The following is a 23,992-nucleotide window of genomic DNA, read 5'->3' on the forward strand; positions in this document are numbered from 1 at the left end:
TTTTGCTACCTTTAATCTTGCATTTGAATCTCTGAGTTCATTAATAGCTATTCCAAAAGAATTTTAGTAGAATTTATGGCTGTTACTGATAAGTATTCATACTTTCCAAAGTAGTAAATGTAAATGTCAACAAAAATCCTCATCTCACTCTTCCACTTGTTGAACTCCTACCGTCTACTAAGTGTTAAGGGTACAAAGATTCACAAGATCCAGACTAATTTCTAATGTCTTACCAGTTCTAAAATACTATGGTGCTCCATCCTATTTTCAAATTTCATCGTGTGTCCTAACTTAGTTTGCAGGGCAAAGTTCCATGCAATGGTATTTTTTTTCCTTCTTTTTAATGTGGCTCAATGTTTTTGCCTTTATGGAAGGGATTCATAACTCCACAAAAAGTCAATGCTTACTTGTTGGATGCTCCATGAAGGTTTGTCAGTAGAGTAAAGTTGTTTCTCACACTCCGCAAGCTGGCGAGGACCTGGAAGGCCAATGATCAGGACAGTTAGGAACGAAGGGAGACGAATGGGCAGATTCAGAGGCCACACTTAGAAACTGCACCCAGGGGCAGAGGGAGAGTGAGCCAGGGCCAGCATGATACATACCTGGGCAAAAGGTGTTACAATCAAGTCATCGCCATGTCTGGTGAAAGAGAGAAAAGAAACACGTAAAAATGAATTTGAATTATAACTAGGACATATAAGCTATAATATTAAACCATATCAGTTTTAGCAACACCAATGTTACACAAGTCCTTCTACCTGGATATAAGGCATGACTGATCTAGGCATAAACGGGAACCTTAGGAATTTGAAAGAACAAAATACCAGGTTCATGGCTCCTGGGCTTATGGTGACACCGAAAAGCACTTGAAAGGAAGCATATATCCTCAGGGTACATTCCCATTAAATAGCAGACCCGGAGTACTGTAATTCAAAGCGACTTGGTTGCCAGAGCCAGGAAATTCAAAGGGAAGGCTGCTCACAAGCACACACAGAGTTGGAAAAAATGGCATAACAGTCTGGATAAAGGTTAACTTTGGATTTCCTGGCTTTTGTTGATTTGAACCACAGCCTTAATGCCATTTAAACACAGATTTCTGTCTGGGAATCCCATTACTTTTTGTTTTTAATATAACTTTTTTTTCTTAAAGTACCCAAGGAAAAGCTTTTAATAGGAGTGTACAGACTGAGCCTACTATTACCATATCACTCTTGCTCATTTTGTCCCAAAGATCTGAGTAAGCCATACCTAGTGTTATGTAAATCTATACTTAGGAACAGTCAAAAGTATGTTTTCAGAAATGCACTCTCTCTCTGGCACATACTTCAATAAATCTACCTAAGCCCACATTCAGCAAGCTCTCCATGAAGTCATTAGAAGACACATTGTCGTAGGCTGCAGACACAAAATCAGGCCAATTTATTGTTTGTGAATCGAGACAGCTGCATAGAAGTTGGTTGACAACGAATTTCCTTCACTGTCTGATCTTCTCTGTCCTCATGATCGCCATACATATATGGCACCTTATTTGTTTATAATGTGAGCGCAACCAATGATTATTAAGCACCTGCCCTGTATCAGGCATTATAGGGACGTAGAGACGCAGAGCTGAACAACACATACGTCCATGTGGGCCTCTTCTCTAACACGGGCTTTTACTTTCAGGTCTTATTTAATATAATACTTTGCTTTCTACCTTTGTCTTTAGCTGGAAGTCCCCCTTCAAGTCACCCTAGTCAAGTTCTTGTGCATCTACTTTGAACAATGACTATAAAAAGAATACTGACGAGAGCATTCTTTGCTCCCGCACTAAGCACTTTATGTCCATTATCTCATTTAATTCTTATAACAAGGCTTAAGGCAGGTACCCTTAATATTCCCATTTTAAAGATGATATCAAGGCTTGGAGAAGTTAAGCTACTGCTTAACGAACACATAGTAAGCAGAAGAGCTAAGATTGTTTGATTCCAAAAATCTGTGCTTTTAACCATTATATTACCTATTTTATGGTGACCCTGCAGAGTTGGCATATTGAATTATACAGAATCCATGACCCACCCCCCCACCCCCCCAATTACAACACTCTAGGGGAAACAGAAAAAATATTCAAAACACCACAATGGATACAGAATGAGAAACACAAACCCTTAATAGGGAAACTTAGTGGGGTGTAAAGGAGAGGTAATAATTACAAATTAGAGGAAGTAGGGCAGGCTTGATTGAATGAACGGTTTTGAGATGAACGGTGAAGGGCAGGCTCTCAAGAGCACAGACGGTAGATGCCACCAATGAGAGAAATGGCAAGAACAAAGGCACTGAAATGGGAAAGTACTGAACAAGCTGACTGAGATGCTTGGTGGCTGTTTGGGCAGAGTTGAACACATTAACTAGAGATGTTTTTAGAGGATAAGATTGGAAGGTGCCCCACGCTCATGGGTGGTATGGACCACGGTTGTGGAGGTGGCGCTTAACTCACAAGGAAGAAAGTTGCTGGTGAAGGTTTTGAGTGAGATAGGCAAGCAGAAAAGTGCTTTAGAAAGTAAAATGCTATGGACACCAAGAGACAGACTGGAGAGAGGACAGAGCCAGGAAGAATGGTTAGAGGGATAATGCAGTCATTCAGATGAGAAGACATCGGTGAGGCAGAGGAAGCAACAGGAAAAGACAATTTGAGGAGACCCTAAGTGTCTTGCCAAGGACTCAGCATTTAATTGGCTAAGGGGTCATAAAGAAATACTATGTCAGTTTAAAAAATGGGTGTGTGGGAAAATAGTGAAGTCATGAGCAAAAATAAGAAAGTAAGGAGAACATGGGGGAGGAGATATGTCACTTTCCCACAAGCTGAATTTTAAGATCCCCACTGATATCCCAGTGGAGACATCAAGCAGGAAGACTGAAATATGGAACTGGAGCTATACATTTCAGAGTTACCTACCACAGTGGTAAAACTAAAGGAATGGCAGGGAGTGGCTTCTGGAGGGGTGGGGGGGGATAGAGAGAAAGGGAGCCCAAGGTGGAGCCTCAGGATTCTTGGAAAAAAGCCAAAGGAGAGACTGAAGAAGGCCCTGAGGGGAGCAGTTGTGATAAATGCGGGGTAGTGAACTGTACCGAGAGTTGCCCCTCCCCAAGGCATTTTCTTGAGATGAACTTTACATGGTGAAATAGCTTGCTATTTGTTCAGATTTCTGCTATGAAGTTCACATTGTTCATAAGGCATCAGGGTGAGTTGGGGATGTAAGGTAATGGAGTTAAGAGTTAAACAGGTCATCTAAGGCTCCTGGATTTCAGGTTTAAATACTCAGTAAAAGCTAAACATATAAATAAATCTCATACATATGTAGCACCTAAAGCTGATGAATTGTTGCATGCATGGGGAGTTACTAAAATGGTACAAAGTAATGATTAAAGGGAGGTAAACACTAAGGGGGCACCCTGTCAGCATGACTTTATCATCATGGAACTTCTGGAGTTTAGGAAAGCAGAAAATTCAGAAGCAAGAGATGGACTTGCAGGTCCCCAGCGTTGGTTCCCTTAAAGGATTTGAATGGCAAAAGCTCATGCTGTACAGCAGGTAGTAGCTGCTAGAGGAAAGAATCAGACAATTTACAGGTAATTTATAGCAAGTATAGGAAAGAAACAAAACAAAATTCCTATCTGAGTACAGCCAGAATATTTATGAAACTATTCTAAAACTTTTAACCATAATTTCATATATTAATGATTAGAATAAGATGGCATGGAAATAACAAAATTAATCACGATTAATTATGAAAACTGATGTCCTTCGTTTCCCAAACCTCTAGAGAGGGCAATGCCAGATGTTCAGAGCCATGGCACAAGCGACATCTAGTGACAAACTCAGCACATTACAATTTTGTAGACTGATCAGTGACGAGAACTCCGTAGGTCTTCGATTGAGTGTAGGTCTGCACTAAACAGTGAAATGCATTTCCGGAAAGCAAAAAGCCTACTTCCTTCTGCTATACCCTCTGGATTCCATTAATTTTGTCTTTCTCTGTGTCATACCTACACATAGGATTTTACTTGTAACACTGACTTTAGTCTGTCTTACAGAGTGACATATACTATTGCAGTCAAGAGCACAGATATTGGAGCCAGACAGCATTGGTTTGTTTCTGAGTTGCACAATTACTAGCTATGAGACATTAGATAACCTCCCTAGGCCTCAATTTCTTTATCTGTAAAGTGAGGTGTTGTAAGAATGAAATGAGTTATTACACATGTACAACTCTTATAAGCCTTGGCACATAAAAGCATTTGCTCATGTAGTTATAGTTATTCTTATTAGTAATAGGTATCATTATTATTATAATTAAAGAATTGCATGTCTATCTTCCCCACTGGTGAGAACTTTTTTGGGAGAGTCATATCTGCCCCTATTGCAGTCAAGAGAACTAATATTGTACTTTACAGTTTACAAAGCATTTTCACATACATTATTTCATGGGATAAGAGAATGTTCTTGACCCTAAAAAATGGCTTAACCAGCTATCTTGTTGGTCAAGCCTGAAACCTCCCCCACAGTCAGCGACCAGACCCTGCTTATGCTAACTTGCAAATATTTATTAATTGCTCGCTGGATCTTTTCTAATGTAGTTCCCTACCCTCTATTAGGTGGATTACCAAAGCAGTCTTCCATTTGGCTCTTGGACACTAGTCTTTAGGCTTGTCCACTGTACAAACCACTCTTTACTGTAATCAGAACTATCTTTCAAAAACATTCATCTGGTTATGTATTTTCCTGCTTAAAAACCTTTTAGTAGCTCCCCACTAATTTCGTTCAGCATAAAGACCAACTCCTTCGGATAGGTGCTTCATGATGAGGTTCCTGCTTACTTCTCTAGCCTTGCCTCTCACCACTTCCTCATCCACTCACATTCTCTGCCTCAGCTGCACTGAGCTGTGCTTCTCCATAATGCTTCTGACAACTAGAGAGTAGTTAGCACGTAGCCCTTCTTCCTGCATAACCCTCTGCCTGGCTAACTCTTCTGGCTGCTCAAAGTGGGCTACTACTCGCTTGAGTCCTCTGCATACCTTTCTGCGACTGCCCTTATTCAAAGATATCAAAATTGCCTATAGACTTAACTCATCCTTTAGCTGCCTTGAAGACACAGAAAATGTCTTATTTGTTAGCAAGTGCCTAAATTTAAGTTTTTGTTAGAAGAAAGAATGAATATGATCCTCATAACAGCTGGGAAGGTAGGCAGAGCAGAGATTAATATCATTATTTTTATTTTTCATCTTCATTTTGAGTCTGTATTTATACTAAATATCCCTATGATTTAATCATCCACACGCCCTGGACTTAAGCCTTGGTTCCCCATTTATTAGGCACATTACTTAACTTCCGTAAGCATCAATGTCTTTGTCTTTAAGACAAGAAAATTATAGTACCAACTCAAGTAAGATTATGGGAATTAAATAAGTTAACAGATGTACTTTAAATACTCCCTAGCACATAGAAAATGCACTTTTATTTTACGTGCACTTTTATTTACAGATACTTTAGACACTGTAAAGGAGATTCAATGCCAAAGTCATGATGCTAGTAAGCGTGATGGCTGTAGGTCTAACTCAAGTCTTAAACACCACATTGTACTTTTTTGGTAGCCCATTAATAAACTGGTCTTAAATTCAAGTGAGCAGTTATTAATGCTTTCCCTCTTCGTTCTTAGGTCTTATTTCCCTTGAGTGCCCTCTCTAGAGACCATTTAGTTCTCACACAAATGGTAGCTTTAAAGAGCTCTTTGCCTATATAAGGCTTTGCAAATGGGGTGACCAAATGAAGGAAATATGGATCTTCCCTCCCTGTGGATTTGCAGGTGGACTGTCAAAACTCCATCCTGTTCAGGGTGGTTCCTGCCACAGTTTTGAACAACGTAACTGGTCTTACCAGTTTTCAGGACTTCATGTTCCCATTGGGAAATCTGTACCTCTGTGTACAAAGGCAATTACGTTAGAGATGACTATAACACAGGAACAAAAGAGAAATCAGCAGAGTATTGCCACATCTAAGAAAGCATATGAAATTTCCTCAGGGGACCCAATGATGATCTTGTTTTCTTTACTAGAAAGCCTCATTTCAGTCTCTCTTTTGTTGCTAAAAGTTAAAGCCCATTTTCAATTCACATTTTTACTCCTAATATCTTCTCACTCACTCTCCCTGCCTATGTTTCCTCTTACTCTTCTGAAAGTGTTCAGATGAGAAATGTGGAAAAGCTAGCATAGTCTCTACCCTGGGGTTTAATACAGACAGAGGAATTACACAAGTTTTCCTACATAAATCCATGATGGCGCTGTCCTGAATATGAGGAACTCCTGAGCAGGGAGCGTCCCATAGCCCCCACCCAGTGGCCTTCACATCAGGACTCTAGACCTATCATTGTCCTTCTTTTTCTTGGCTCCATAGGTAGAAGGCAGGAAAAGTAGTAAGAGGCTTGGGGGGTGCTGTTCCTCTATTCATTTCAATTCACTCTGAAGAGTAAGAATCAAGTGAAATACTTGTTTTTAAAGATTTTATTTATTTATTTGACAGAGAGAGACACAGAGAGAGAGGGAACACAAGCAGGGGGAGTGGGAGAGGGAGAAGCAGGCTCCCCATAGAGCAGGGAGCCTGATGTGGGGCCCGATCCCAGGACCCCGGGATCACGACCCGAGCCGAAGGCAGACGCCTAAGGACTGAGCCACCCAGGCTCCCCCAAGTGAAATACTTTTGAGAGCATTACTTCAGTGTAGTTCAAAGCTACTTGTGTGAAACTGGACTTTCCAACATGGTCCTGATAAAATGAAATACTGGAAAAATATGGATATTATTCAAGCTCCTCTTCCTAAACTGACAGATATATAAAAGTTTTACTGGAATGTTGAAACATTTGCAAAATAAAAAATTGTGCCATTTTTATTCACTCAAAGATTTTAATAGATTCTATTATCAGTATCTTTGTTAGGGTGATCTTATGTTGCCCACTGTGTTTTCTTGGGAAGGGCTATTCTTTATTATGAAAGTGTGTCCTTTCTAAATTTTTTTTCCTTTTAATTCTAAGAAGTATTTAAAAAAAAAAAAAAAACAGTGAGAATGATACTAGACAACTTACATATACAATTCTTATTTGCCTAAATCTAAAGTTGGCAACGCTACGTAGGTTCTAAGTTAGGGGGAAAATTTTGCTGGTTGGTAAAATTGAAAAGAGGATAAACGGTGAATATTAGGGACCCTACATGCAGAGTCATTCAGAATTAGATGTCTCTTTTTAGAGCTGTAGAATGAGTTGGACTGTAATCTCTAAGGTCTCCTCAAGTTCAAAATTTTCATAACCTTTGGTTCTTAAAAAAATCATCAGAGTTTAATCTGAAATTCAGTTGGAACCTTCTGGGAAGCCTCAGAATGACCCTGACACTCATCATGCTGTTTGGCAAGAGTTTGGGGAACTGTGAGCTGCCTTCCAAAGCTAGTCTTTTACCGGTCAAACGCTATGTGAATGAAGCTCTAATTACTTTCGGCTCACCCCATTTCCTATGCTCTCCACCTACGACGTCTAGAGAGGTGTTTCTCTTGGTAAGAGAGGAAATTCCAGGTAGACTCAGCCAAGCACTCATGCCAACCTTGGTCAAAAAACATCCTTGGTTCTACATGATGTGCAGCAAAGTGGTTACCTCTCCTCCAGCCTCAGGCACCTTGACTCTGCACTCATCTGTTTCCTACCGGGTGGTAGAGATTCTACTCTGCAGTTTGAAGAACATAGGCAAATAGAATTGAAAAGTTTCGAATATGGTCAGTCTTAGCTACGTCATGGGATATAGCATGGCATACAGTCATGGGATGGGGCAGTTTTCTCAGTCTCTCAGAGGCTCACTTTCATTATCTATACAGTGGAGATAACAGTGGTACCTACCTGAGAGGACTGTTGTGAAGATTAAAAGAAATAACACATATCTCAGGGCTGCTGGCCCTGTGGTAAGCACTCATTAAATGTTTCCTTCCACTCCGTAGTAGAGTTATGTGGGTGTTCCTCCTACCTTTCTTATTAACTATAGCCTCCCTGAGAGCATGCAACCTTTCTGAGAATATCTGTTTTTAACTCATTTGTGATTTTTCCACTGTTTTGTTAATCTTTTATCCCCAGAGCCTAGCACACTGCATGGCACATAGGAGAGATTCAGGAAGTATTTGCCAAATGAATGAATACATGAATTTTGGCCCATCCAATGATTGAGACATTTTAGGCCAGGGGTGCATCTGTTAGAATTTGTTGGCAGAAATGCCCTGGGGAATCCTTTCTCACTGGTAGCTTTTAAAATGTCCCCTGCCCCCTTTCATAAGAGAGTGACCCTCTTTAACTTCTTTCCCAACAGCACAAGAGAGCCCAGTGGAAATTTCCAGGCTTTAGGGAGCTACCAATATTTTTATAACATACAATGTTAAAAACAATTGTACGTGTGCCCAGAAATCTTTTAAGGCATGAATTCTGGCATCCAACTTTATTTGGTTTCAGAAATTTAATAAACGAGTAATAGAACCCGTCATTGTTCTTTAAAAATTAGAGATCTACAATTAATAGCAGCAAAACAAAAACATCAGCTCTGTTTAATAGGGTGCTGGAGTGTGTTGTGTCTCACCAAGGAGCCAGGCAACAAGTGGGCACTGAGTTAAGGTTCCAGAGAAGGGACACAGACATGTGTCTGGATGACAGCTTATTAAAGGTCACCAAGCAAAGACCACTGAGAAAGGAGGCATGTCCCCAACTACTGTTTTTCTTTTTCACCATAGCCTCATGCAAACTGCACATGCTATGGAAAATTCAAGTATGATTTGCAAAAAGTGTTAACGTTCTCAACCCATAAATGATTCAACAGTTCAGGAAATGAAGCTGAATGACAATTTAAAGGAAAAAAAAAGGATCAATAACAGACGAAAACTGCACACTGTGCCTGAGATTTTCATACCCTTGGAAAGCCCAGCGACATATTTCTCATGCCTGTAGAGCACTAATGTCTTTTAAGGATCATCATCATCACCTCTGCTCATGTTCACTGTTCTCCTCCCTCCTTCCCACAGGTTAAAGGGAGAACAGTTGTTGTTGCTGCTGTGACAGGTTAAAGGTGAGGTAAGTGTGAGACAGGGGCTACCCGGGGCTAGTACTTACTGCTCGCTTGGAAGTGAAGAGTTTCGTGACATCGCCTTTGGTGACAAATCATAGTCGCTGTCTGATCTGTAGAGAAAGGACTCTCTGCGCTGGCTGTGCCCGGGAAAGGTGGCATGGAGCACCAACCCGGAGGAAGAGCTGGCCTGGGGGTCCAGGGGGCTCCGACCTGGGCAAGGGCCATTTTCCACATCAAAGCTTAAGAGAAAGCAAAAAACGCTGGTCACATAAGCATGGAGGAGGACATCAGACGCACAAACATGGAGAACCAATGTGTGCCAGGCATCTTACATAAAACTTTACATTGTACGAATATTTTCATCTTCCAGACAGCTCTGAGTTGTAGTCATTATTATTCTCATGGTGTACAAAGGAAACAGTCCCCCAGAAGTCCAGTCTTCAGTGAATAGTGGAGGCAGGATGTGAACCCTGGAGCAAAGCCCCATGGCCTTTCAGGGGCAAGAGCAACTTGGACAAATTCAGAATAAGAGCCAACCATAAAGTCATTTGGTGATAACAAGCAACTCCAGAGACAGCATCCAACACAGCTCTAGATGTCAGACGCCAAACTATCACTTAAATCAGTCTCCATAGCTGGGAGGCTTCTTCCTGCCATAAATAAACATCGCGATCTCATTAAAGATACAATATGCATATTTCTCAATGTTTCAGGAACACAGTGCTATCCTGAAAACATTCACTGGCTGTTTAGATGGGAGGCCCAGTCTGAGACTTAATATTCATATGCAAGTTTAACCACAGAAAATGATTTAATTAATCTGATAATGTCAAATTACCCTCCAGGTATGCAGAGGCTTTATCCCTGGAGGAGGGTCTAGCCACTGGCTCCAGCACAGGAGAGCCATTAGGGTTTCCAGTCAGTCGGCTCACCCTAGGAAGGTACCCTCAATCCCAGATTAGTCGAACAAGCTCTGATCAATGAACACACTGATGCGAGCAGTGGAGATCTTGTCTCTTGTCCTCTCTCTCTCCCCAGCCTGGTATCAGTTAGGCACTGTGTCCTTCCCACGCTCTCCATCATCCCCTATGCATCTTCCTCGCATGCACTACCTCCCGTTGCTTTAAACTGCCAGGAACCCTCTTGCCTACCATTTCTCTAGACCACTCACTGGTCTCCAGCTACAGCTCTGCAGAGAGGTACTGAAGAAGGTATGAAGCTGGGAATGTTCTCTCCTCCGAGCTAGACCACAAGAGAGGGCTTCCTTCACACTCATCCAGCTGCCATCATTTATTTCTATACTCATGGTCTTTTCTTTCACTAGTTCTTACAACCCGCTGTCTTGGGGTGAATTTTGCTTATATTTCTCTAGTTTACAAATTGCTTTCTGATCTATATGATTCCACTTACCCCTCATTACAACCCTATGAAGTATATAGTATGACCACGCTCTACAGTTGAGGAAAATGAGGCTTAGAGAGATTTTAAATACTTGTTCAAGGTCACATGCTCGTACCTTGTAGGATGAGTACTGGAAGACCCAAGTCTTCCAATTCCTTTCTCTACCACCCCAGACTTCTCTAATCACAGCGTATCAGAATGGCTTGCTGGCTAGCTGAGTACAGTTTTTCTTCTGAATTCAAACAAAATTTGTGTTTGGTATGTAGAGAGTCAGTAAGATTATGAGCAGCCTTGACTGTTATCTTGAATGAGGACAGGAGAAGCAGCAAATTACCCTGAAGCTGTAGGTTTCTTTGAGACAGGAAAGAAGAAATAACAGAATGCAAGGTTATAATGCTTCCCTGGAGACCATTCTGAGAAGCTGCTTTTAGCCCACCTACAAACACCAGGTGTCTGATAAGAAGCAGCGGGTGAGAATCTCTGGTTAAAAGGACAAGAAAGAGCCATAACAATCCAATATGTATTTGGACTTCCAAGGCACCAGTGCATCGATTTTCGCAGCAGGCTAATGGTCTGGGATGGGGCTGCCTTTCAAAGACTGCAGGCAAGCAGGCAGGTGGGCAAATCACTCACACCTGCTTGTTTCTCCGCCTGCCTAGAGACAGAGCTATGCTGTAAGCCAGCTACATTGCAGTGAGTGAAACTATAATGAAAGCTGACTTGCAAACTTTCCTTGGGGGAGATCTATACTAGTTGCTGGCGAAATAAAGAGCTCCTTTGTGGAGAAGGGCTCCTTTGTGCCACCCAGATCCTGTACAACCGGTAGGTCCTGACGTTGGCTCTGAACTCTTCTTAAGGACAAAGAGGGAAGTTCTTAAAAGGTGAACATGGCCCTACAGAAAGCTTAAGAGTGGGCACGAGCTTTGAAGTTTCATGTGCACTCATGTTATTCATTTGGGATGTATCTGTTCAGCCTTGATGGATATTAAAACACTGAAATACTTTTGTAACAGTTGGCAGCCAGCCGTTGCCCCAGGCCCTCCAGAATTTGCTGGTCTCCCCCGTGATGCAGTAACTAAAGGGTTGGTGTCTGGAACAGCAGGGGTCTCTAGGTTTAGCCCTATGGCCTGCGTCCATTTAATTGGTCAGCGCCATGCAGTAGCAGTCATTAAACATTATGAATGCGTGTTCCTGTGCTAAAATATTAGACAGGCACCAAGTGGGTACGCCGACCAAAGTCTTAGAACTTTTTCCACTGAGAGTTTCCACCAGGCCTCACTCTGCCCTATGTTCTGCTAGAGGCATTCCTGGTGGGCAGAAAGTTTAAGCTCACAAGGCATTACCCTTAAAGTGGATGTCACAAGGCATTCTGTCCCCAGGGTTGGTATATATAAGAGGCTTGGTCCTACTGGGTAAGCAGGGACTAGACCTAGACACCAAACTCTCTCTGTACTGTTCCCTTTTGTTTTTGTTTTGTTTTTCTTCATTCTTTACCATGCCTAAACTTTAAACTCCTAGAAGAGCTTGCTGGAATTCAGAAGAAGCCAGGGAAGAATTCTGGTGCAAAGAAGCAGTCTCAGTGAGACAAACGGCCTTTCATATTCCCTGGGGCACTGTTTCAAAGCAACCAACACAGATGTACAACTTAGGAACAAACATGAATCACCAACCAGACACCAGCCCCAGTCACAGCAAAATTAGCAGGCAGACATCACAATACATCCCGCAGATCCAGGGTGGGAGGAGGGGTGTGGGCAAGGGGAAGATTGAGGACAGACTTAACAAGCAAAATGAATAGACCACACAAACTGAAACACAATTAGGGAGAAAATGGAATCTGAAATATCAGAAACAAACACATAAATGGGGATAATTCATTTAGGATGAATTATGTGGGATAAATTTTTTGCGCCTGCCTTAATCAGGACACACATTTCACCTTTAGGCTTCTTTGTATTAAAAAAATCATCATAATACTTTTATATATTAAATAAAACAGACAATAGAGAAAAAAATACCACTTTTATTAGTTTAGTATGTTTCCTTCTGCAAATTTTTTTCCTGTAGACTTGGATCATGATTTTTTTGTACAAGTATTTTCATGTACTGCGGTTTCTGAAATAATCATTTTCCAGGTCCTGGCACTTAATGGTTCACCCAGACACCGTACCATACTTTCTTAAACATTTTCTTTACTGTTGGCATTGCGCTTATGATCTTAAATAATATTATAGTTGATATCTTTGAACCTACAGCTACTGTAATATTTAGATGAGGTCACTCAGATATTTCAGATTAAGAGAGGATGTCACTCGTGAATTTCTGAATATTTCACTGTACTTCCCTGGAAGGGATTGTCCATATCCAGCATGTGGACACAAACAGTATTACCTTTCCTTTAGGTTCGGAGAAAGTCCCAGAAACGGCTCTCTCCTGTCCAGGATTCTGCATGCTACCCTCCCTCATGATTCTGCCTGCTTCTCCCTGCCTGGGCCAATCGCCGTGGGCTGAATCAATGGCTCCTTGTCTAAGACTGAATATTTCAACAACGTTCTCCTGCTTTGTATCTAGAGTCTCAGCTTCTCGAGGCCGTGGTGGTAGCAGGTGACCCTGGGGGTAAGAAGCGGCGCTCCCGGAAAAGGGAAAGCCCTTCCCGTCAGTCTCCAATAAGCCACTACCTTCAAACTTCAGCTCAGGGCACCTCTGCCAGGAAGTCTTCTCTGACAGTGCAGCTCAGAGTTTGGTGTAAACACATGTTCCTCCTCTGTGCTCCCCTCGGCTCCTTGACTGCCATACTTGATCACAGCACGTGCACCTCTCTGCTTAATTCTCTGTTTAACTGAGTCCCACTAGATTCTTATGTCCCGGTGAGAAGGGACCCGATATATTACTCACTTTTGCATCCCAGGCATCTGGGTCAGAGCCTTGTAAATAACAGATCCTCAAAAAAATGTTGGCCGCACTGATTAACGAATACTGCGATTTACTGTGAAATGTTTCTCCTCTCCCTTCCCTCTTCCTGCCTGCTTACTCTCCTCTCGGTTCCCACCGACATGGGCTGTTGTTTCTTTCAAATGAGTCTATAGAGATGTGGCAGTGCCTAATATTTGATCAGCCTTATAAGGCGATGATCTAAGAATACAAGGAAAATGAAAGGAAACAAAACAAAGCAAAAGAAAATGAACTAAAACACATGGCTGTGTTCTCCCTGAACGAACCAATCTTGCATCGAAAACACACTGCCTGAGATATTTGAGATGGTGACCTCTACACAAACCCCATCATGGGAAAAGCCCCCCTATGCCACTTTGTTTGCCCTCTTCAAATCTCCTTCTTTTTTAATAAAAGCGAGAACCTTCTCTGCCCCACACTTTCTCTGCTGGAGGTTTCCATTCCCGAAGAATCCATGCAAAGCCAGCCCCAAAGTGGTGCAAAGAGGGAGCCAGCAGATGGCAGAAGACGGCTACAGCTTCCTCCCAAGGAGGCACCTCCCAGCCTCCAGTCAGAGCAGGTGGGTCTGCGTGCCAGTCTCGGAGGGAGAAATGTGACTGAGGCCTTATTCATAAGCCTAGGAGGAAAAATCAGGGATAAAGAACAGAACCACAAGGTATACATGAAACCTTTTATTAAACTAAGAGAAACTCTACTTCCAAGAATTCAAGCTAAGCCAGGTGATTGCAAGAATTGCCTGCAATTGTTTCCAGGGCTGTTGCTTCCTGACCCCCAATTACCTGCACACACCCCAATTTCTGTGACAAAAACTCATGAAGCAACCTCCTAGGAATAATTCGTTTCTGAATCAGAGGAGACTTTTTCAACTCAGCCCTTCTCAAGGGGAGTCTCTGGCTTATTCTGATAAATAGCTCCACTGTAAAGATCGTGAGCTCTCCAAAGGAGGTTTAAGCTCACAGGGCAGCATAGTGGCTCACCACCATTTAGGGAGAGGGCCCTGCAGTCTCAATTTTGCTTTTCTTTTTTAAAAATGTATTCATTGAGTATCGCGTACATCCCTCAATTTTTACAATTCAGGAAGGCTCATTCTCTTCCTCCCATTTCAAAGACGAGGAAAATGGAGCCTCCAAAATGTAAAACTTCATTTGAAACATTCTGAAGTGTGATCTCCTTTAATGACACCCAGCAGTCTGTGCCCAGGGAGCTCTCCTCCATGTCCCCACCACCCTTCTTGATGCCAGAATCTGCCACGCTGGATTGTATTCCTCTGTTTACCCATCTCTTTCACTCCACTAGACTGTGACCTTGAAGCAGGGGCTGAGCCTCATCCATTCTGTATTCCTGGGGCCTAGAAGCGAGTCTCACGCCAGAAGGCATATAACCAGTATTTGTTAAACGAATGTGAGGATCTCACAGTTTATATTTCTCATCTGACAAAAAGCTTCTTCTACTTGGAATAAAACCTCTGGCAGGTGAAGACTTCTGAGAAGTCCCTCGGTGGAGTTGATAGTTCCTCTTTCCCCATTCTTTCCCACCTCCCTGCAGTATCCCAGGAATGGCATCCTGGGAGTTTTGGCTTTTGAGAACTTTTGTGTCTATGTTTGTGTATAGAATGCGTGTGTGTGGATGGTGGTGGTACATCTGTGAGAAAAATGCCAGGTTTCTTTAAAGTTCTGTGGGAAAATATTTCCCACAATTGGACTTGGAAACTAACATCTTCAAATGTTTGCTTATAGTTTCGATAAACATACTTACGTTGGCCATCAGCTCAGCGTGCTATCTGGTCCCTGCAGGTGGGGAAGCTGCACAGGGGTGTGCATTTTTACCCCCAATGGCAGTGACCCACCTTTATATAATTAAGGCGGCAGGCTGCTGCCAGGCCTGATTTTTAAGGAAGGACTTAACTGTGCAAAATCACAGCCAGCGTGATGTAGAGCCCATGGCCTCGCTGCAGGTAGGCAGATCTCCTCTGGCCATGGTTACAGCATAATGCGGTTCTGCCTCAAGAATTCAGTTCCAAAGTCTGTGACTTCCCTCCCGTAGAAGAGGAAGGAGAATGATGATGTTGGGCTCATCTGAATTCTAGAAGCGGCTTCCCACTGTTTTCTTTTCTTCCTAGGGGCTTTGAAAATGACATTCATGGCAATGATCCAAAATTGCTTTCCCCACAGAGAGGTTTAACCAGAGGTAGCTAAGTAATGCTGAAGAGCTCTGGGATTCTGAAGATCTGGCTTCTAGTTCCTGCTCTGTGGGGAAAGAACTGGAAAGAAACAAAGACGCCCCATACTCTGACTCCCACACCTTAGTCTTTCCCCCCTGAAATGAATGAAGAAAAGAATGAGTGAAGATCTCAGAAGATCTCTGAGGCCCCTCTGAGATTAGACATTTTGGAGATAGAAGAAGGATTGGTTCTCAAGTGCGGCCTGATGTGATTTTATATTGTTAATGATCATTCATTCAACTCATTCATTAAGTGCCCACTATAAAATAAGGCACTGTTCCAGGCCTGAGAATACCACAATGTGCAGGACAGACAAGGTCCTTGTGGGGAGGGATGGACAATAAATCAATCAAATAAGGTAATATCAGATAGTGATAACTGCTTTGAGGAAAATAAAACCTACCAGTGTGGGAGAGACTGGTATGGAGAAGAGTGTTTCTTCCATTTGGGTGGTCAGCAGACCCACTCTATAAACCCCAAAGGTGGTCTCCTGCTATACACCAGGGCACGCCTCTCCCCCCACCCCACTATTTTTCCCAGATGGTGCACTTGGGTTGAGATCTGATAGGGGTAGTGGGAAGGCTGTCCTTGGATTCTTTCCAATTTCCACTTCTGCTCCCTTTGTAACCAAAGACTTTGGTCAGATGATGCTTGTGTTTTAATTTGGTGTCATTTATTAAGCTAGTGATTTAATTTTCCTCCTGCCTGCTCCCTTTCCGAGCTGAGTTAGTTGCTCCATTGTCTCATATAGCTAGACATATATTGATATCTATGTATCTCTACCATAGCACTTGTCCAGCATAATTATTAGTGTCCTAGTCTGCTCCCCAAAACTGCTGTGTTCCTCAAGAACACAGAACATCTTTTTCATATTGTTTTTAGCTCATTGCTAAACACCATGTCTGTCAGAATATGGGTACTTAATAAATGTCTGACGGATATACCAATGAAGGAATGACTGATCTGGGACCAAGGAACTTTTACCAGCTCCCCTTGATGTACTTCTCCAACAAGACGGGATGTGAGTGGTGTGGGGACACCGAGCTATCTTCTGCTCTCTTCTCTAACTGACCTCTAAAAAGCTAGTTCCACAAAGAAGAACCTGGGGTTTGCTATCAAATATCACCTCCAGCAGAGGGCTGGAATACCTTCCCTGGGGTACTGAGCCCAAGAGAAGGCAAATGGTCCTCTTTGGCAGCAGTCATTCTCATCCCTTGGTGTTGACGGTATCAGAGATCGAAGTGCCAAGAATGAATATTCCTTTTAATGTTCCTTTGGTAGAAAGCTTTAATTTTGCTGAGGAATTTATGTTGCAACCCCTTTCTTTCACTTGTTGTTTCAGATCCTTTCTTGGGTTGTAAACATTTCACAAAAGAAATGCATAAACAAAAATGTAATACCAATACTTCATTTTTCTAATGATTTTATGTGAGTGTCATATTTTTAAAAGCTTTTCTTTTCAAATGCTAAGGAGATTATTTTAATGTGCTCCTTTAATAACTTCACATTGTGTTGTTCCTGTGTTATATGATTTGATGCACAAGGAAAACAGGAGCACAAGATTATTTTAATGTGCTCCTTTAATAACTTCACACTGTGTTGTTCCTGTGTTATATGATTTGATGCACAAGGAAAACAAATGTAAACAATCTTACCTCGTAATTACAAGAACGTTATTTCTAACAAGCTTACAAAGTGCTCTGTCAATCTGTTTCCAGGTAAAAAATGATTTTCAGAAGTATGAATGTTATAAGGTAAGTGTACGTTTCTTTACATGTTCTAATTATCAACCCAACTCTCAGACTTTCATCCACTGAAACCTCCTAAGGGTTAGGATGACTCTTAACAGTAATGGTCACTTTCTGTAGGACAGTGATTCTCAGGAAAGGTAGGGGTCCCCCCAAATGATAATAGTTTTGGGTGAGAATGTGTTTTGTACGTGGACTTTATAAAGCATGGGGGAGGGCAGGGCCCCAAGATTGAGAATGTACTACTCTGTGGCGCTGCTACTCTACGTTGCACTTCGGGTGTACCAATTTCCCTCAGCTCAGGATTTTCCAGCCTACGTTTTCCATCTTTTCTAAAAGATTGTCATAGAAGATATTCAAATGGTCTCTTTTTTTGTTTGTTTTGTTTTTTTTGTTTTTATTTTATTTTTTTTTATTCTTATGTTAATCCCCATACATTACATCATTAGTTCTAGATGAAGTGTTCCATGATTCATTGTTTGTGCACAACACCCAGTGCTCCATGCAGAATGTGCCCTCCTCAATACCCACCATCAGGCCAACCCATCCTCCCACCCCCCTCCCCTCTAGAACCCTCAGTTTGTTTTTCAGAGTCCATCGTCTCTCATGGTTCGTCTACCCCTCCGATTTCCCCCGCTTCATTCTTCCCCTCCCGCTACCTTCTTCTTCTTCTTCTTTTTTTTTTTCCTAACATATATTGCATTATTTGTTTCAGAGGTACAGATCTGAGATTCAACAGTCTTGCCCAATTCACAGCGCTTCCCAGAGCACATACCCTCCCCAGTGTCTATCACCCAGTCACCCCATCCCTCTCACCCCACCCCCCACTCCAACAACACTCAGTTTGTTTCCTGCGACTAAGAATTCCTCCTATCAGTGAGGTCATATGATACATGTCTTTCTCTTTTTGACTTATTTCATTCAACATAATACCCTCCAGTTCTATCCACGTCGTTGCAAATGGCAAGATCTCATTCCTTTTGATGGCTGCATAATATTCCATTGTATATATATACCACATCTTCTTTATCCATTCATCTGTCGATGGACATCTTGGCTCTTTCCACAGTTTGGCTATTGTGGACATTGCTGCTATAAACATCGGGGTGCACGTACCCTTTCGGATCCCTACTTTTGTATCTTTGGGGTAAATACCCAGTAGTGCAATTGCTGGATCATATGGTAGCTCTTTCAAATGGTCTCTTAACAGGTATTAAGTATTCCCATTTATATGTTTGTAGCCCTGCCAAAAAGAAAACCTGTTAATTAAATAAAATATTTATTTACAAATATTGTGTCAGCTTCCAGTAGCTCCAACGCAAGTGAAATTCCCTTCAAGAGAAATGATCCTGATCTGGGAAAACCAGTGATGGCTTCCAGGAATTGTTGCCATCTGGAAATGAGTTCTAGAATTCTGCTTGATACATAGTTAAAATATTATTGATAGGTGGTCACTTTGCTTGTTGGTATATGTTCCAGTGATGGGGGACACATTAAGCTCACGAGACATGAATTTCACTTTCGGATTGATTTCATTGTTTATGACTTAGGCCAGCAAACTTGAATTAATTTTAGTCTTTTGTCCAAACCTTCCCCACCCTCATCCACTTACTCAACCAGTCTCGCTCACTGTGGTAAATGGACCTGCCATCTACTCAGTTGAATGATCCATGATTGATCTCCTTCCTCAAATTCCCTTCCTCTTCTTCAGTTGGCCAAGAAGTTCTATTCATCCTACAACAAAACTATACACTTCATTTTTGCTGCCACCATGATTTCAGTGCATTAAAATCTCATTTGAACTAGAATAGCCACCCTATGAATCTCCCTGCTTCCACTTTCTCCCCCATCCTCCAAACTCTTCTCCATATAACAACAAGAGAAATCTCTTAACATAAAAATCAAATCATGTCATTGCATTTCAAATAAAATCCAACCTCCTTACCATGGATTACAAGTCCCTATATGATCCAGTCCCTGCCACCACCCCTCCAACCTCATTTTATACCACACTCCCCTCTGCTAAGTGTGATTCAGCCTCAGGGGCTTCCTTTCTGTTCTAGGGACTTCCCAAATCCTTTCCAATCTTAGCGGTTTTGCATGTGTGTGTTTTGTTCACTAGTATATTTTATTTGCTTTGAACACTCCCTGGCTCACAGAAAGTACTAAAGAAATATTTGTTAAATTAATAAATAAATGCTGGTTTCCCTGCTTGTTGTCTCCTCTAGTCTTTGCATGGATGCCTCCTTCTCATTCTTTAAGCCTTGGATTAAGTTAGCTACTAAAAAATAAAATAAAATAAAATAAAAAATAAAATAAAAAATTCCTTTCCCAACTCATTATTTGTGGAGGGCCCCTTATCTTCATAGCACCTATTTCAACTTTTTGCTACCTCTATTTGTAAGCTCATTATTTTTTAATTGTCTTCCTCTGTCATAAAACTCTAAGCTCCATGAGGGTCATCTGTTGTATTTACCAATGCATTAACTAGTGCCTAGCACTGGGCCTGGGACATACTGTTAGTTCTGACTAATGTCTGTTCAATAGATTAATGAAAAATAACTGAGTGTATAAGTGTATTAAACACTAACAATCACCTCAGTGATTCCTAGCAGATCCATCTTATTGCTATTTGAAAATAGATACTTCTTTATTAGGAGAAGAGTTCATTTACTGACTTCCTGTCATTGGGACAGCTCCCATACTAATCCTAAGGAAGCTCAAATTTAAAATATCAGTTGATTTAAAAACTTGCTATAGCATTTGTGTGTGTGTGTGTGATTATGACTTGGGCTTATTTCAGAAAATGAGACTAGTTTTCAGATCAAGTTTCACAAGCCATTGGCCTTTCAGAGAGAGCTGCAAGGAGGTGCTGAGGTCTACGTGGAGGCTGCATCCCCAGTTCTAGGGGTTTGAAATGCCATTAGTTAATATTTCAAGAACTTCATATTTTTAAAAATAATTTATACTCTCTTGAGAATGAATAGGCTATGCATCTTTTTGGTGGAGGTGGGGGGCTGGGAGGAATGGCAGATTGGTTTGTTATAGATTCAAAAAATAATCATAAAATTGGAAATCATTGCCTCAGCCTCCGGTCTACTGAGCACTTAATAGTGTTTTACATCAGTTAACATCTGGCCTCCAAATGTTGTCAGTCTTAAACACTGAATCTGCAGACAGCCTGGCATTTGAGTTTTAAATGTGTTCTTTTGGGAAGGAAGGTGGGGTGAGAGAAGGGGGGATAAGAGAAAGTACAGGTGGAAAAATGAGATCCTAGAATCTTTTCTCCTTGACTCAGGCAGTAAAGCTAAAAAAAGTTACACATTTTTTCCTCACAGGTATGGAGCACTTACAATGTGCCCGGCCGTGTATTCAGTGTTTGGTATATATTAACTTGTTTCATTGCTATAGTCACTCTGTTGGGCAGCTGTTCATTTTATTCTATGGATGTGAAAACCCAAGTTCAAAGGGTTTAAATAATTTGCTGAAGATTACTCAGCTATTAAATGGCGGATCTTCGATTCAAACCTGGAAACCCAGTTTGATTGTATCCGTTAACAGATCAATCAACTCACCCACATCAGTAAACATCTGCTCAGTCTTTCCTCTTGTGAGCGTAGATAAATTTTCATGATTGTATCTGAAACCAAGCCTTCTGTTCTGAATCCTGCCCTTTCTCCCCTAGTCCTAGACTGTGCTACTGCATCATCATTTTCCATTTTGCACATTAGCAAACAATCAAACTGTAAAAATTTCTATCTAAAACAAGTCAACCCACAAACAAAAAATAACCACCAAAAAGACTTCCACCAGACATATGAAAGTTGAAAGAATTCATCACCAGCATACCTGAAGTCTCAGAAACATTAAAGGAAATCCTTCAGGCAGAAGGAAAATGATACCAGATAGAAATCAGTATCTATACAAAGGAATGAAGTTTTTGGTTTCTTTTAAAAATCTCTTCAAAATACAACTGACAAGAAGAAATAAGAAATAATAACCATGTACTGTGAAGTTTATCATGTACATAGAAGTAAATCACATGACAGACAATAAGAGCACACCGGCAAAGAAGGGAGAAATGGAAGTATATTGTGGGAAGGTCATTATACTATATTTGAAGTGGTATAATATTGCTTGAAGGTAGACTGGGATAAGCTAAAGAGTTACATGAGAAACACTAAAGTAACCATTAAAATTAAAAAAATGAAGAGCTTTATCTAAGGAAATAAAAAAAGGAAGCATAAAACACTTAATTATCCAAAACAGCAGAAAAGGAGGAAAAATCATAAAATGGACAAACAGGGCAAATAGAAAACAAATAGCAACATGGTAAATATAAAACTGACCATGTTAATAATCCCTTTAAATGTAAACAGCCTAAACACCACAATTAAAAGGCAGACATTTTCAAGATGGATAAAAAAGTATGACTCAACATTAGGCTGCCTGTAACAAGCCACTTTAAATATAAAAACACAAGTCAAAGGAAAAAGAGTGGAAATATATATACCATAATAACACAAATCAAAGGAAATCCAGAATGACTATATTACTATAAGAACAAGAAGATTTTAAAACAAAGAATATTATCAGGAATAGAAGGTCATTTCATAATGATAAAGGAGACAGTTGGTAAAGAGGATATAACAATTCTGACAATTTATGCACCAATATATGAAACAGTTTCAAAATACACGAAAAAAAGAAACAAAAAGAAAAGCAAAAAAGGACAAATAGAAAAATCAAGATGTATAGTGTCAATAATTGATAAAACTAATAGAAACCCAATAAGGATATAGAAAACTTGAACAGCGCTATCAATTTAACCTAACTGACATTGATAGAACACTACACCTAACAGCAGCTGATGACACATTCTTTTTAAGTGTACATGGAACACTCACCAAAACAGACAATATTCTAGGCCATAAAATAAGTCTCAATAAGTTTCAAAAAATCCAAGCCATACAAAGTATGTTCTCTGATCAGAGTGGGATTAAATTAGGAGTTAATAACAGAAATATCTCTAGTAAAGCTCCAAGTGTTTGAAACTAAAATTCTAAATAACTCATGGGTAAAGACAAAATCAAAAGAGAAATTAGAAAGCATTCTGACTGACTGAAAGTGAAAACATTACATATCAAAATCTGTGGGATGCAGCTAAAGCAGTACTTATAGGTAAATCTATGGCACTAAATGCCTTTATTAGAAAAGAATAAAATAAATGACCTCAGTTTCTAGCTTAAATTAGAGAAATAATAGCAAATATACTTACCAAAGTAAACATGAGGGGAAAAAAGATAAGAGTGGAAATAAAATAGAGGGAGAGAAAGAGAGACAGAGAAAGAGAGAGAGAGAGGGAATCAATGAAGACAAACAGGTTCTTCATGTAAACACTGCAACTGACAAACTTCTAGTCAGATTTACCAGGAAAAAAAGGGAAGATGCAAAATAAGAATATCAGGAATGAAAGAATAGACATCAGTACACATTCTAAAGATATAATAAAGACAATAAGGAACCATTATGAGCAACTTTATGCCAATAAATTCTATAACTTAGATGAAATGGCTAAATTCCTTGAAAAACACAAACTACCAATGCTCACTGAAGAAGAAAGAGGTAATGTGAATGGCCTATATGAGAGATTAACATGAATAGGCCTATAAACCTATTACAGAAATTGAATTTTTTAAAGTTTAAATCATTCTCACAAAGAAAATTGCAAGCCCAGATGGCTTTTCTGGTGAATACTGCCAAAAATTTAAAGAAGAAATAATACTAATTCTACACACACCTTCAGAGAGTTGAAAAGGAGGGAATACTTTCCAACTAATTGTTTAAGTCAGCATTTCTCTGAAAAGAAAAACTACAGATCATTTTCCCATAAACACACATGAAAAAATTCTTAAAATTATAGTAAATCTAATCCAATAATATATAAAGAGGTTGACACATTATGATCAAGTGGGGTTTATCCAAGGAATATAAGGTTGTATAACACTCAAAAAACAATCAATATAATTCACCATATTAATATTAGAAAAAACTATGATCATCTTAGTAGATGCAGAGAAAAATATTTGACAAAATTCAATATCCATTTCTGGTAAAAACTTCTAGAAAACTAAAAATAGAAGGGAAATTTCTCAGCCAGGTAAAGAGCATCTATGAAGAAGCTATATCTAACATCATACTTAAGAGCGAAACACTGTTACTGCCCCTTGAAATTAGGGAGAGTAAGAATGTCTGTTCTCACCACTTCTACGGAACATTTTACTAGAAGTTGTAATCAGTATAGTGAGGGGGAAAAAAAGATATAAAAGCATCTACACTGGAAAGAAAAAAGTAAAATTGTCTCTATTCATAGAGGAAATGCTTGTATATGTAGAATATTCACTGCAGCTTTGTTATAGTAAAAAACTGAAAATAATCCAAATGTTAACAGGTGAATAGATGAACAAATTGTAGTTGCATTCATACAATGGAATACTGCTTAGCAATAAAAAGGAACAAACTATCAATACCTGCAACAATATGGACTAAT

General features: G+C 40.4%; 1 long non-coding RNA gene across 1 annotated transcript in view; it reads left to right on the forward strand.

The window, feature by feature from the left end:
* Positions 1 to 23,992, forward strand: part of LOC123859518 (uncharacterized) — a 90,786-nt gene that overhangs the window by 17,885 nt on the left and 48,909 nt on the right. The window contains exons 2-3 of the long non-coding RNA XR_006794505.3: positions 9,077 to 9,125; positions 17,413 to 17,448. This is a non-coding gene — a long non-coding RNA (uncharacterized LOC123859518). The remainder of the gene's footprint in view (positions 1 to 9,076; positions 9,126 to 17,412; positions 17,449 to 23,992) is intronic.

Source organism: Mirounga angustirostris, unplaced genomic scaffold (assembly GCF_029215605.1).
Source record: "Mirounga angustirostris isolate CCGP_5_RB_7025 unplaced genomic scaffold, mMirAng1.0.hap1 SCAF_4, whole genome shotgun sequence".
NCBI classification, from domain to species: domain Eukaryota; kingdom Metazoa; phylum Chordata; class Mammalia; order Carnivora; family Phocidae; genus Mirounga; species Mirounga angustirostris.